Source organism: Maylandia zebra, linkage group LG3 (assembly GCF_041146795.1).
Source record: "Maylandia zebra isolate NMK-2024a linkage group LG3, Mzebra_GT3a, whole genome shotgun sequence".
NCBI lineage: Eukaryota > Metazoa > Chordata > Actinopteri > Cichliformes > Cichlidae > Maylandia > Maylandia zebra.
In genome coordinates, this window is record NC_135169.1 from 8,346,219 (window position 1) to 8,359,125 (window position 12,907).

A 12,907-nucleotide genomic window follows, 5' to 3' on the forward strand; every position below is an offset into this window, starting at 1 on the left:
AGTTTATCAGGCAGTCGGATTCATGTTTCCACACTTTCATTCATTCATTCACCTCAAAAATGAATTGGAGATTACTGATGGATGAGTGAACAGATCAGAGACTCTGTAGAGTTTAACGTTTTTAAGCTTTCGAGTCATCGAGAGGCTCCATCAGCTCAGTGGTGAGGTTGTTGTCAAAGCCCTCAAAGCCCTTTTAACCAATAGAGCTCATCCAGGTCTTTAACAGAAGCTGCAGGTTAACTCTGCAGATCCAACAGCAGCGTGATAAAGAACGATACATTCGTTCAGACTACAATAAACACATTCAGTTACAGAGTCACAGGTAAGGGTCTCATACTGTGATGTAGTGCAGGAACTTTTATATTTACAGTAAAGTAGAAATGAAGCTGGTTAAAGACAAAGTCAGGCTGACATTGTGTGAGAGAGGAGTGCAGACTGCATTAATAACTAACATGTACACTATAAACACAACTGCATGAAGGTGAAATACAAACCATGTTTGGGCTCTTGTGGCTCACAGGTGAGTTCAGGCTGAAGACTCGTCATCCAGACTGATGGAGAGCAGCAGGAAGCACTTCCTGAAGTAGCACTAAAGCTTGTGAATGAATTGTTTCACAGCACGTGCAGTCCCATTAAGAGATTAAAGACAAATAAAAGACTTTAAACGAGCCTCACATGTACAGGTAGGGAGTGGAGTGAAATTAAAATGGGCTAATGTGCTCAGACTTGTTGCAGTTAAAGACGTGCTGCAGCACAAGCTGCAGACTCATAATGGATGCATCAGTAACCCCACAATAAAGTGCGTTACAACAATCCAGCCTAGATGCAACAAAGGCTGTTTGCATCAAACAGGAAGTCGCCCCGTGTCTATTATTGCTAGGAAGGAAGCTTTTTATGCAAGAAGGGAGCAAGAAGGTGAGATGTTGAGGGGATCCTCACATGCATTATTCTCTCTCATGGACAAAATGATTCAAAGCTGTCCAGAGAGACGAATCCCCGATGCTGCTAGAATGCTTCCTGATCAATTAGCTGAAGGTGCTGATGGACACTTTCATCTTCTTCCCGTGCTAAACCACCATGCTTAAAAGTGTTTGAGTTCACTGAAGGCTCAGCGTGAGCAACATGTTGTGAGGAAGTCTGTTGTTGCGTGTTGTCTTCACTGATCTCTGATGTATGTAAGGCTCTGGTCTCCTTCTCTGTGGTCCTCTGATGCTGTGTTGAAGCTCTCTGTGGACCAGGGTTGTTGCTCTGACTGCAGCAGCTTTCCTTTGGTTTGCTGGTGGTGTGCGTGCTGATCCAACATCAATGTGCTGTGACTGGTGAACAAATGCACATGTGTGTAACCATGTTATTGTAGTTTTACTTTGTCTGCACTAAATGAGTCAGTTTGGCCTCATTTTCACCAAACAGAAACTTGTTTCTGTGACTGAGTTTGATCTCATCTCCTCTGCACATGTTAATGTGACTCATCAGGTCCAGCTGCCCATCAGGAAGCTTCTGTGTAGAACAAAGGAGGTGAAACGGACTAACTCGGTGGGGGAGGGGCTTCCTGCTTCCAGGAAAAGGTCCGGCTGTGTATCCTTGCTGATGGTCATCATCAGTGTGTGTGGAGTAAACAGCTATAACACAGTGGTCAGCACAGACTCCTGACACCATCACCTTCATCCTGAGCTGATGGAGTCCTGACACCTGCTCAGTGTGTTTAACATTTTTCTCTGTGTGTGGATTTAAATGTTTGTCCGTTTGTCCTGCAGCGTCAGCTTTTGGTCCTGCACAGTGCTGCGACTCTCAGCTTGTGTTTCTATCCTGCACGTCTCTACATGATGCTCCTGAAACTGTTTCCTTTCCTGCTTCATCTTTTTCCTTAAAAGGAGTTTAGACCGCGAGCCGTTGCTGATAAAGGGAAGTGATGGACTTTCAGTCTGTGCTGGTGATGATGAGCAGCTCTCAGGCAGGACCAGTATCATGGGCATGAACAGAGTCAGGATCAGCTTTACCATAAACACAGACAGCTGACAGATGTTGATGTGAGGAGCTGTTGATGCTACATGTCTGCTGTGTGCTGCTGTGATTGGGCAGCTCTGCATCATAGGTCCACCCAGCAGCGTACACAGGCCTTGAAGGGTGGAGAAGGAGGAGCTTATCAGAGCGCACTGGGATGTGATGGAGCTGTTGTGCAGTTGCCATGGTGATGCTAGCATAGTATAGTGTGTATATGTGAGGACTCAGGAGAGGCCCTCTCTCTCTCGCTGTCTTATTTCTTGTGCTCGGCCTCGTTGTGTTGAAGCTCTGACAGCCTGAGGTTACTTTGCACAGACTGTTCATGTCTTTATCACAGAGCAAACTCCAGCAGAGTCAGCAGATCCTCATCTCCCCACCACACGTTTCTGTGGTGATGCTTGAGTCAGAGTTGGTACATTTTCAGTCAGCGAGGAGGAAAATCCTCTCAGTGGTTCCTACTGAATAATGTTCAAGAGAAAAGGTTTCATTAAAGTCAGAGTTGTGATTTTCCGTGTGTAATGTTGCTGCTACGGCGATTTCCTCCACCCAAACTGAAAGCAGCTGAGTGCAGAGGCAGGAAGATGAAAGCATCACCGATGAACTTTAGTTACACGCAGTAAGAACATGACTGTGACTGTAATGTGATTACTGAATGGATTAGAGTATCAAGGACAAGCCTGAATTCTGTCTTTGTGCTCATTGTTGCTCTCAAACTGTGAAACACCGTCAGCTGACAGAAGAAAAACTACACCTGCCAGTGTAAACGTTCATTTACTGTAATGATCATCCCCGACTGTCGTCCATCACCGTGTGTTGGTGATAAAGTTTATTTATAAATCTCCTAACTCACACGAGTGTTTACTGCATGTTTCAACAGCTTTAACTTTATTCATATATATTATTAATATCAGCCTCCTTTCATGTCTCGTGGACCGAACTGTTCAAACAACGTGGGACAAAAAGGCTTCAACTTTTTTCACAAGTCATGATTTTGGGTTATTCTGGAAGCATTTTGACTGAATTTACAGGTAATATATTGATTAGAGTTCATTTATTCTTTCGGTGTTGTCTCTGTTTCCTGGGGGAGGACGTGCTGGATTACATCTCTCGGGTGGACTGGTGGTGTTGGGAAGACGGAGGTCTGGGCTTCTCTACTTAGAGCACACGAGCAGATAATTGGAAGAAGAAGAATCAGGAAGTTGAAATTCTGACTTTGTTTTTTCAATGGTAGAAAAGATGTTTCAGTCTTCTTTGGTCCTTTCCCCTCACACACTTAGATTGCTCCTCAGAGGCAGGGCCATGCAGAGACGTTTGAAGGGGCTCAAAGTTAAAAAACCAGGCTGGAGAACAACAACACATTCATCAAGAACCTCATATGGAAGGACATCATGTTACATCACTGTGATCATGTGGGGACGATGCAGAGCAAACGTGGCCTGTGTTTTACCTGATGGGTACAATGTTGCTGTCAGTCTGAGACATTACAGAGTCCACAGGAGAGATGGGAGCTGATTAAACACGTGTTATGAGATAATAATAAAATGACAGTGCTTGGAAACACAAGGCAACAAAACTGTGAGAAATCAACTCTGCCTGTGAATCACTGTCTGACTCTCTTCCTCCTTCCATCTTCTCTCCACGTGCTGCCCATCTGAGAACACTTTGCTATTGTATTGATCTGTTACTTAATTATCCACACATGACACCTTTACACCTGATCCATAATAAAGTGATGATAGAACAACATTATAGAAACAGAGCCCTGCAGCTTACTGTGAAACTAAAGATGTTCCCTAAAATGGTGCACAGACAACAACAACAACAACAATCTTTATTTATAGAGCACGTTTAAAAGCCTTGGGCATACCAAAGTGCTTTACATAAAACAATAAAAGGTTAAAAAAAGGAGCTTATCAGAGCACACTGGGATGTGATGGAGCTGTTGTGCAGTTGCTCCTCAGAGGCAGGGCCGTGCAGAGACGTTTGAAGGGGCGCAAACCTACAGACCCCTGCCTGCTGTACCCAGTGAGCTGGCAGCTGACGAGCATCACACAGGTGATGTTTGTCGCACTGTTGCACACACAGCACGCTCGTCTGTTTCAATTCATCAGTTGCCACAAAACAGCTGAACGTGTCCATAATAAGCTGACACTGCTGTGTGTTACAGGCTACAGTGTGCGCTGTTCACCTGCTTACTGGTTTCCTTTGCATCAGTCTGTCTCCCAGTTTGTCCTACAGCACCCATGTGGCTCTTTGTGAGCTCGTTCCCACCTCGTAACCAGTGCGCTCTGCCGTTAAGAGCGATCATTGGTTAATGGTAGTCATGTGACTGCTGCGAGCCAGCTCATTTTATTTAACAAATTGTGATTAATAGTTAAATATTATTGTTGAGGGGCACAGACAGGACTCCACACACACATGAAAAGAAAAAACCCTCAAGAAAAGGCCACTGGTGGGACCCATAAAGAAGCGCTCAAGCCCCTCCCACCCCCACATGCCTGCTTAGATATGCCAGATGTTCTGATGTGCTGATGAATTTGAAGTGATTTAGTTTGAGGAACTGATCTGGAATTGCTCTAAAGATTTTCAGTGTTTGTTTGCAGCCTGGTGAGCCTCTGTTTTTATACCCGTCATGTTGCTGACGCGATGCCAGATGATGTTTCTGCAGCTCTTTATTTTTATTCATATAAAACATGGAGTTTGTTGTCATGTTTGCCTTTTGCTGCCAGCAGGTTCAAATCAGCCTTTTTTAATATTTTCTCAGTTTAAACATTTGATGTTTTTTCTCAGTCGTCTTGAGATTTTGTTTCATTTATGAGATCATCACATTCTTTCAGTGCCATGATCCACAGACAGGACAGACTCAAAGACATCAAACTCATGTTTGGATCTGTGTTCGTTCATTATCTGATGCTCGTCAGCTGCAGAAATCCTCTCAGGAAAAGAGTTTCAGCTTTTCTTCAAGGTCACAGTGATGCGTTCAGGAACACCTGTGAAACACAGCAAACTGAGTTCTGCTTCTCTCAGTGGGACGCTCGAGTGTTTGGGTCCCTCTGTGGTTCACTTTGCTGGCCTCTAGTGGGCACGAGGTGAACTCATCATGTTGGTGTCAGCTGTATTTGACAGCAGCCACCAGTCTGCAGTTCTGTATTTGAACCTTTGAATCTCCACAAGTGCAGATATGAAACACAGCTGGGAATGATTCTTTTTGTGTATGTGGACGTAGTCTGTGGGTGGCAATAATGGGGGTGCCCCACCTTTTCCCCTATGACAGCCTCCCCCACTTAACCCTGAGCTGGACAAAGAGAAAACGACGTCTTGTATTTGGCAGCTGTTACATCAGACACTGTGACACAAACACCTGATGACTGAACAGGTTTCCTGACAAACTCATTTTTATTTTGCTCTGAGACATTTTCACTCACACAGCCAAGGGCGCAGATTTGGCACGGACGGAAGGGACGTGTCCCCACCAATAATTTGATCTGTTCGAGTAAAGAAAAACAACCCGATAGAAAGAAAAAAAACGATCTCCCAGCGGTGCAGAAAGAGTTAAATTACATTCTTTACTGGAGTGCTACGTCATGTGACAAATATGGCCAATGTGATTGGCTGAGCCTTTCAGGGAGCTCTGTTTAGTTTTAGCAGCGGCAAGCGTGCGCTGTGAGGAGGAGAGGAGGACGGCAGCAAAGAGAAAGAACCTGGATATAAGAAAGTATTTTTGAAAGAAACCTGTAAGTCACAAACTCAAGCTCACTCATAAAATGTGTCCGTCATAGTAACGTTACAGGCTATGCTAGGCTTTGGCCCACATCAGTCTAAAACTGTATGTAACCATGAATAACGTGTTTGGGAAGCTAACTGCACAACAGGCAGCACTGTTAGTTCTCTCAGTCTCAGAGCAGCATTTCTAATTTTGATTGAAACTGTCAGAGGAAACGGAGCCTCGAGCAGCCCGGATATTAGTTTACAGAGGCTGTTAGAATTATATGTCTAACATTAAAATGTTGGTGACACAATAATTTCATCCTAATGGCACTGATATATTCATAGGGTTAATTTTTGAGACAAAATATCATGAGGTAGTCATGATTTTGCAAATATTCCACCTTGTAGTGCAGTTTGCACAAATTGTTGTAAAAACGCACTCAGCCTACAAACATTACTGACGAGTCAAGATCTGCACAAAGTGACAGAAACACTGAAGCAGCTCCACATTTTATTCTTATTGTCATGTATGTCCTATTTGTCAGGTGAAGAACCAACACAAAGCTCAGAGAGCAATGGTGACACAAGGTCACAGGTGAAACTGGATGATGACCTGGTGGTTCATTGTTGTATTTGAAGCACATGTGTGACTGCATGTATGTGGAGTGCCTCACTGTTATTGATCAGGTGACAGAGGCAGCTCTGCCATGTTGTAGCTCGGAGGTGAAGAGGCGAGCTCACAGGTGACTGACTGATGATGTGGTGCTGTAGATTAACTAGTATTTATTATCATGGCAATTATCAGGCTGCTTTTAGTCATCCCAGTATCCTCAGTTGAGGCTGAAAGAAGCTTCAGTGCTCTCAGAAGACTAAAAACATGGCTAAGGTCAACAATGACTCGAATGAGATTAAACAATGCTGCTGTGTGTCCACCAGGAGAGACTGGACAGTATAGATGGAAAACCAATATGCCAGCAGTTTATCTCAGTTAACGAGAAGAGCAGGCCTGTGTTTGGCTCCTTCACATAGTGGACATTGAGTTGTTGTGTGGGACACCAGTAGTATTAATGTCTGTTGCTGTAACAGTAGCTCATGCTTAGAATAGAAAATCCCAACTCATTGATCTGATCGGGGCAATAGTGTGGCTAAAATATTGCATAATTTTGCTGACAGATCTTTTACTTTGTGGTAATCTTAGATGGACATAAACCACCAGGTCATTCAGTGCTAATGTATCAGAGATGTTCAAATCAAATCAAAATTTATTTATATAGCACATATTAAAACAACAGTGTTGACCATAGTGCTTCACAGTCAGTAAAAGCATGAGACAGTTAAAAAAAACAATAAGAGGACAACAAACAATAGGTAACAACACAACAAGCTAAAACAGCCAACTAGACAGAATCAAAAGCCAAAGTAAAAAAATAAGTTTTAAGACGTGATTTAAAAGACTGGATAGACTCGGCTGTACGAATATAAACAGGGAGGTTATTCCAGAGTCTGGGTGCCACGGATGCAAAGGCCCGGTAACCTCTCGACTTCATTCGAGTCCTAGGTTGTGCTAGGAGCCTGTGATTGGACGATCTAAGTGCTCTGTTGGGATTGTATAAGTGGAGTAGTTCAGAGAGATAGCTGGGCGCTAAATTATTCAGAATATTAAAAGTGAACAAAAGAATATTAAAATCTATACGATATTTAACAGGGAGCCAATGTAGTTTGGCTAAAATTGGAGTTATGTGTTCATGGATTCTCGTACCTGTTAAAAGGAGAAGGGTCTGGCTGCAGCCACTGTGGAGCTCCACAGTAACCGGATACACGTGACCTCCACACTAACCGGAAACACGTGACCTCCACAATAACCAGAAACACGTGACCTCCACAGTAGCCGTAAACACGCATGGATACCGTGGAAGTCTTGCAAGTTGATCGCAAAGGTTGGGACAGAGTCTTTCTTAAATAAATTTGCCGTTAGTGATTTCATAATTCTAGGAATCATCTAGTTTTCGTACAATGATCATGTTGCCACTTTTTTTGCGTTACAACAACATTCCTTCTTGTTTTAATGTTTTTTCATCGTGCTCCATGGCAGAGAAACACACAGATCAATATCTCATTGTCGGCACTGGGTCAAGCTGTCGTAGGTAAGTACATGCATTGTCTCATGACCAGAACGCTACCATTGTTTACATGTTAGGTTTGTTCCTATCTGTGTGTGTATATTCTTTTCTTTGTGTACCTAGCCCCACAGGTGTGCAATAAACCCAGAGAAATCACTGAAACGGTGTTGAACCCAGCACCTTCAATGTCTGGTGACACTGGTAAAATTTCTTATTTTGAATAGTGATTGTCATATATAGGTGAAATAATAATCTTGCATTCATTATCTTGTTGTAGTTGATGGCTCATAAACGAATTTGTTACATGCTGTTTCAAATGAATTTCCTTCTATAGATAGTGCTTATTTTTCTTGCATTTGTATGCATTTAATGTGCATTCTATGTAGTGTTTTGTCTGAAACCTGTTAAAATCCCTATAGGACCTCAGGAAAGAGTTGACAACAAGAAAGCCAATAGAAGGTCTCAACAGATGCAACTTTTCCTGACCTGTGTGGACCACCGTGCGAACTCTGACAAAGCCTGAGAACATTTTGGCCAGCCGTTCATCATGGTGTTTTGTACCGCACCCTGGCCAACAACAGCTTGTATGTTAAAGTTTTCAGATGTTGCAAAGTGCAACTTTTAGTGCTTATCTGATTTGGTCATCCACAGTCTATGACACCTCTCTGTTTTTTTAGCTCAACTATGTTCTGGACATCAGCAGACCCAAAGATGAGCTGATTGTTGAAACGTCTTCTGGATGCCTCATGCGGGCAGATTTTTGGACACTGGGTTTAAACAAACAAATGGAATCGACTGTAAGTATTTTTTTTCTATGAATATGAAATAATAAAGTGTACATTCATTTTTTTTCATGATTTTTTCTGTTTCAGATTGGAAATGGCTGTTTTGAGCTTATCACTAAAATTGTCCAGTCAAAGGTACTGTATGTTGTATATGATGATTGTCAAGCTTTAATTTAGAGAGTTGTTGTTTTAAATGTTTTTGTTTACATTCTAGGGGATAAGCATTTACATAGAAAATCTGTATGTCACCCGGACTTGGCTTGCACCCTATGGCTGTGATCCATTGCAGTCCTTTCCTGTAAGTGTACCGTCCTTTAAAGAAACAAGCAAGTAATCCAAATGATTTTTTTTTATAACTTTGGTGAGAGTTCATATACAGGATACTTAAAAATACAATTCTGTTTCAGACTGATGCTCAGAGGATGGACATCATAGTTCTCCCTCTCTGGACACCTGGTCATTTCCAGTTGTGTGTAAGTCTTGTTTTTTACACATACAAACTGTTAGAATTTTGCTATGTGTCTGAGATGTATTCAAGCTTTTATGACGCAGTTTCAAAAGTCTTTGATTGTGATCGCTTGCAATGACATTGTTTTCAGGTTTGAAGTCATGGCTAACTGTCTTTTAGGTACTGAAGCCACCTCAAAGAGAAATCCTCTTTCTTGACCCAATAAACACCAAGGCAGGATTTGGTGGCCAACAATATGTTTCACTTTTGAGGTCACATCTTTATAAGCATTTTTGGTTTGTTCCGGAGTTTTCAGGAACCTGTTCAGTGTTCCAGGTTAAGTGCATCCCAGATCATGTTCTGCTGATCTTGAGTGTTCACACATACAGTACACTCACATGCTTTTTTTATAAACTATATCAGCAAGTTTCTGTGTGGAGTTTGCATGTTCTCCCCGTGTTTGCGTGGGTTCTCTCCGGGTACTCCGGCTTCCTCCCACCGTCCAAAGACATGCAGCTTGTGGGGATAGGTTAATTGGATAATCCAAATTGCCACTAGGTGTGAATGTGCGAGTGAATGTGAGTGTGAATGGTTGTCTGTCCCTGTGTGTTGGCCCTGCGACAGACTGGCGACCTGTCCAGTCTGTCGCCCTATGACAGCTGGGATACGCTCCAGCGCCCCTGAAAAGGATAAGCGGAAGCGAATGGATGGATGGATGGATATATCAGCATGATGCTTCAACATTTTATTCTCATCTTCACATTATGATCAAGTCAGTGATGCTGTCTTTAGATGACTTTCAGACATAAATAGGGTCTTCAAATGTTCTAGTTTAACATAAAAGACCATTAAAAATGAGTTTATAAAATATGCCAACCTTAACTTAAAGCTGTAAATGCTTTATTTTGACCAACTGTGAGCATGTGACTGTACTTTTTCATTTTGTTATGCTGTTTTGTTGAGGTCGTGTTCCTAAGGCCTGTAGTTACAGTTGGTGCTATTAGCAATAAACATTTCACACCCATCATGATGACATCTGTTAACTTGTGAATGTAACTGTCTTTAAAAAAAGGAATCTTGCAGTGAAGATCATTCCCGGGCAGTGGTCAGAAAAAAAGAGCTTTGACTTGAAGGTATGTGCTAGTTTAAGTGTATGGTGAATGATATGAATTACACTAGTCTTCTTTTAAGGGATTTTATTAACGAGCCTTTATTTTCAATGTAATACAGGGTTTTCCAAGCCAAGACTATGGAGTTGACTGTGGGATCTTCATGCTGATGGTAATTTTTCTCTTCTCTTCTTGAGATTCATACAGAAGCTAATTTAAGCTTCTAAAAAAAAGGACATTTTTATTTTTTCTTCCAAATAGTCTGCTCTGTACGTGGCACTGGATGCTTGATTTGACTATATTGTAGTAAGTATTCTATTTACTTTCACAGCAATGGAGTCTTGAATCTTTTGAAAGTTGTTAAATATGTTTCATATTAATATTTTACAGTCAGACATGCCCTACTTGTGTAAATGGTGGTGCTTGCTGTTGATGGAGAACTTTGATCTCAGGAGGTATTTATATTTTGACTTCTGTTTTATGTTGTGTCAAAGTTTACACACCTTAACAATATCAACAATTTCTGTTAAGCTCTGGCAAGCTATTTGCACACTGGAGAGAGGAAGCCAAAGCTGTGCTTGCAGGACAACACGTGCCCATTGTCAGACTGAAAAAGTTCCAGGAAGTCAGTCAGGTCAGTATTCACTTTAAACAGTAATTACATGGTTAGTGACATTTGAATAACTGTTAAAAAACTGTTGTGCAACAGAGAAATAACTATGTTTTCATCCCCGTTTGCCTGACACAGGAGCCAGCAGTTGTTGAAGATCTGCGTCCTGCTGTGCAGTGGGGTTGTCCAAAATAAGGCACTTTTCCGTGGACACGTAACAATGCCAAAATATCTGTCCTTAAATCAAGGGGACCAGCAGAGGGTCTTAAGAGACATGTCAGAGGAAGAAGACACTGGAGCAAGGGACTTGTTCCTCTTTGTTTTTCAGTTTGCAAAGGACATGGAGCTCTTTTTGAAAGCATGTGCTGATGAGCAGGGGCTAAGGGTCAGTGCTATGTCTGACATGTAATGGACAAATGAAGGCACTGGCTGTGTTTGTTTGTTTAATATGTCGTTGTTGTTTTTTGTTTTGTTTTTTGCATAGTACAAAATTCCAATTAAACTTATTTCAAAATGTTGTTCACTTGATTCTGTGTCCATACTTATAATAAAGGATTACAGTGTAACAGCATTAAATGTAAATGTAACAGCATTTTTTTAAACTTGTATTTTCAAAATAAAAAGCTTATTGTTGATATTAACAGTAAAGAATTGTAATCAATAATATTTTTATACATTTTAAACATTAACACTCTGGGCTCTATCCTGGCCATCTGTGGACACTTCACTTATTCTTTTTTTTGACTACTGCACTGCAGTGGACCAAAACAATGACACGGGTTTGATCTTAAGGATCTAATAGTTGTGTGTTGTGCATGACATTATCTTGCAAATACATATTTGTGTGGCAGAGTAGAATAAATATTACACAGGCTGCAGTGAATCTCTGTTGATACAGACTATTGAGCTTTGAGTTTCCCAGTAAAACTTAGCTTTGAAGCACCTGCTAAAAACACTTTTACTCTTGTACATTTCATAACAAGACACCATAGCCGAAATATTAACAAAATATATATTATTAAAAAATTCAAAGCTGCACATACAGCAACAAACACCGTTAGTAAATGTGTCCTGGAGTTTCTGCAGGTGCAGAAAGTGCTGCTGCTGTAAGTCAGCCTAACAGCTTCCAGATCACTTTTCTGGAAAGATGGTAGGAAGGGCATCACTGCTCATTTCTACAGTCTCCCAGATCTTGGAATACAATCCCTTTGTACCATGAAACCACGTCGCAGTACTAGGAGTCCACTAAAACCTATAAAGAGAGTGATCCTGGAAGAAATGGGGCACACACTAGTGACCTCAACAATTGCAAGACAGCCTTTTCCCCGATGCTCAGATGGGGAAAAAAAGGAAGTTTCATGAAAACATTAGGACTTTATCACCGTTTTATCTGAAAAGTTAATGGTAATATATAACCTAACTGGCTATAAAGAGTAAAAAATTTAGATACAATTTTGATTTTGATGAAAAGGACTGGTGCTATTTTAAAGAGTCACGTCGGTAAAAGTAGAAAAATGTTTTAAGAAATCTACATTTTATAGCATTTTGTGAACATACACAAAAAGTGGCCATTTTTGGCAACAAACAAGCTGAGAGAGTTTTATATTTTTTGCTCTCCTTGAACAAAAATAATAGTGCATAATAATCAATGTTGATGTTAATCAATTAGATGTCCCAGACTCTACTATTAATAATACAGCAGTCCCTCGTTTATCGCTGGTGTTACGTTCTAAAAATAACCCGCGGTAGGTGAAATCCATGAAGTAGCCAACTTTATTTTTTACAATTATTACAGATGTTAAGACTGTAAAACCCCTCACTACATGCTTTATACACTTTTCTCAGACAGGCATAAACATTTTCACACTTTTCTCTTTTGTTTAAACACTCATAGAGTTCAAACCTTCGTAGAAACATAAGTCCAGTATCATGGAATGAAACCTAAAGGTGCATTTGAGGGTGCAAAACGTTTCGTCGGCATTGTTGTGTTTGTTTGGGAGAAAACTTACAAACATACAGTACAGCACTTCAGAGTTACACTGCTAGCGAAGATATATGTAAATTCGACAAGCTAAACGCATTCTGTACTGTACAGCAGGAGTCCCGAACCTTTTTGCACCACAGAC

The 12,907-nt window shown here is 41.2% G+C and overlaps 1 protein-coding gene and 2 long non-coding RNA genes across 7 annotated transcripts in view; 2 read left to right on the forward strand and 1 right to left on the reverse strand.

The window, feature by feature from the left end:
- Positions 1-12,907, reverse strand: part of LOC112432630 (protein NLRC3-like) — a 214,143-nt gene that overhangs the window by 158,182 nt on the left and 43,054 nt on the right. The gene's annotated exons all lie outside the window — the stretch shown is intronic.
- On the forward strand, positions 7,554-10,477 carry LOC143416781 (uncharacterized). Of its 3 annotated transcripts, XR_013097042.1 has the most exons (11): positions 7,554-7,646; positions 7,802-7,853; positions 7,953-8,030; positions 8,249-8,413; positions 8,507-8,626; positions 8,702-8,749; positions 8,829-8,912; positions 9,022-9,087; positions 10,135-10,195; positions 10,293-10,343; positions 10,433-10,477. It is a non-coding gene; the product is annotated as an uncharacterized LOC143416781 (long non-coding RNA). The 3 variants fall into 3 exon arrangements; XR_013097040.1 differs by having other exon boundaries at positions 7,802-8,030; XR_013097043.1 differs by lacking the exon at positions 7,953-8,030.
- Positions 10,562-11,229, forward strand: LOC112432633 (uncharacterized). The gene is made up of 3 exons (XR_003023137.2): positions 10,562-10,626; positions 10,703-10,805; positions 10,920-11,229. It is a non-coding gene; the product is annotated as an uncharacterized LOC112432633 (long non-coding RNA).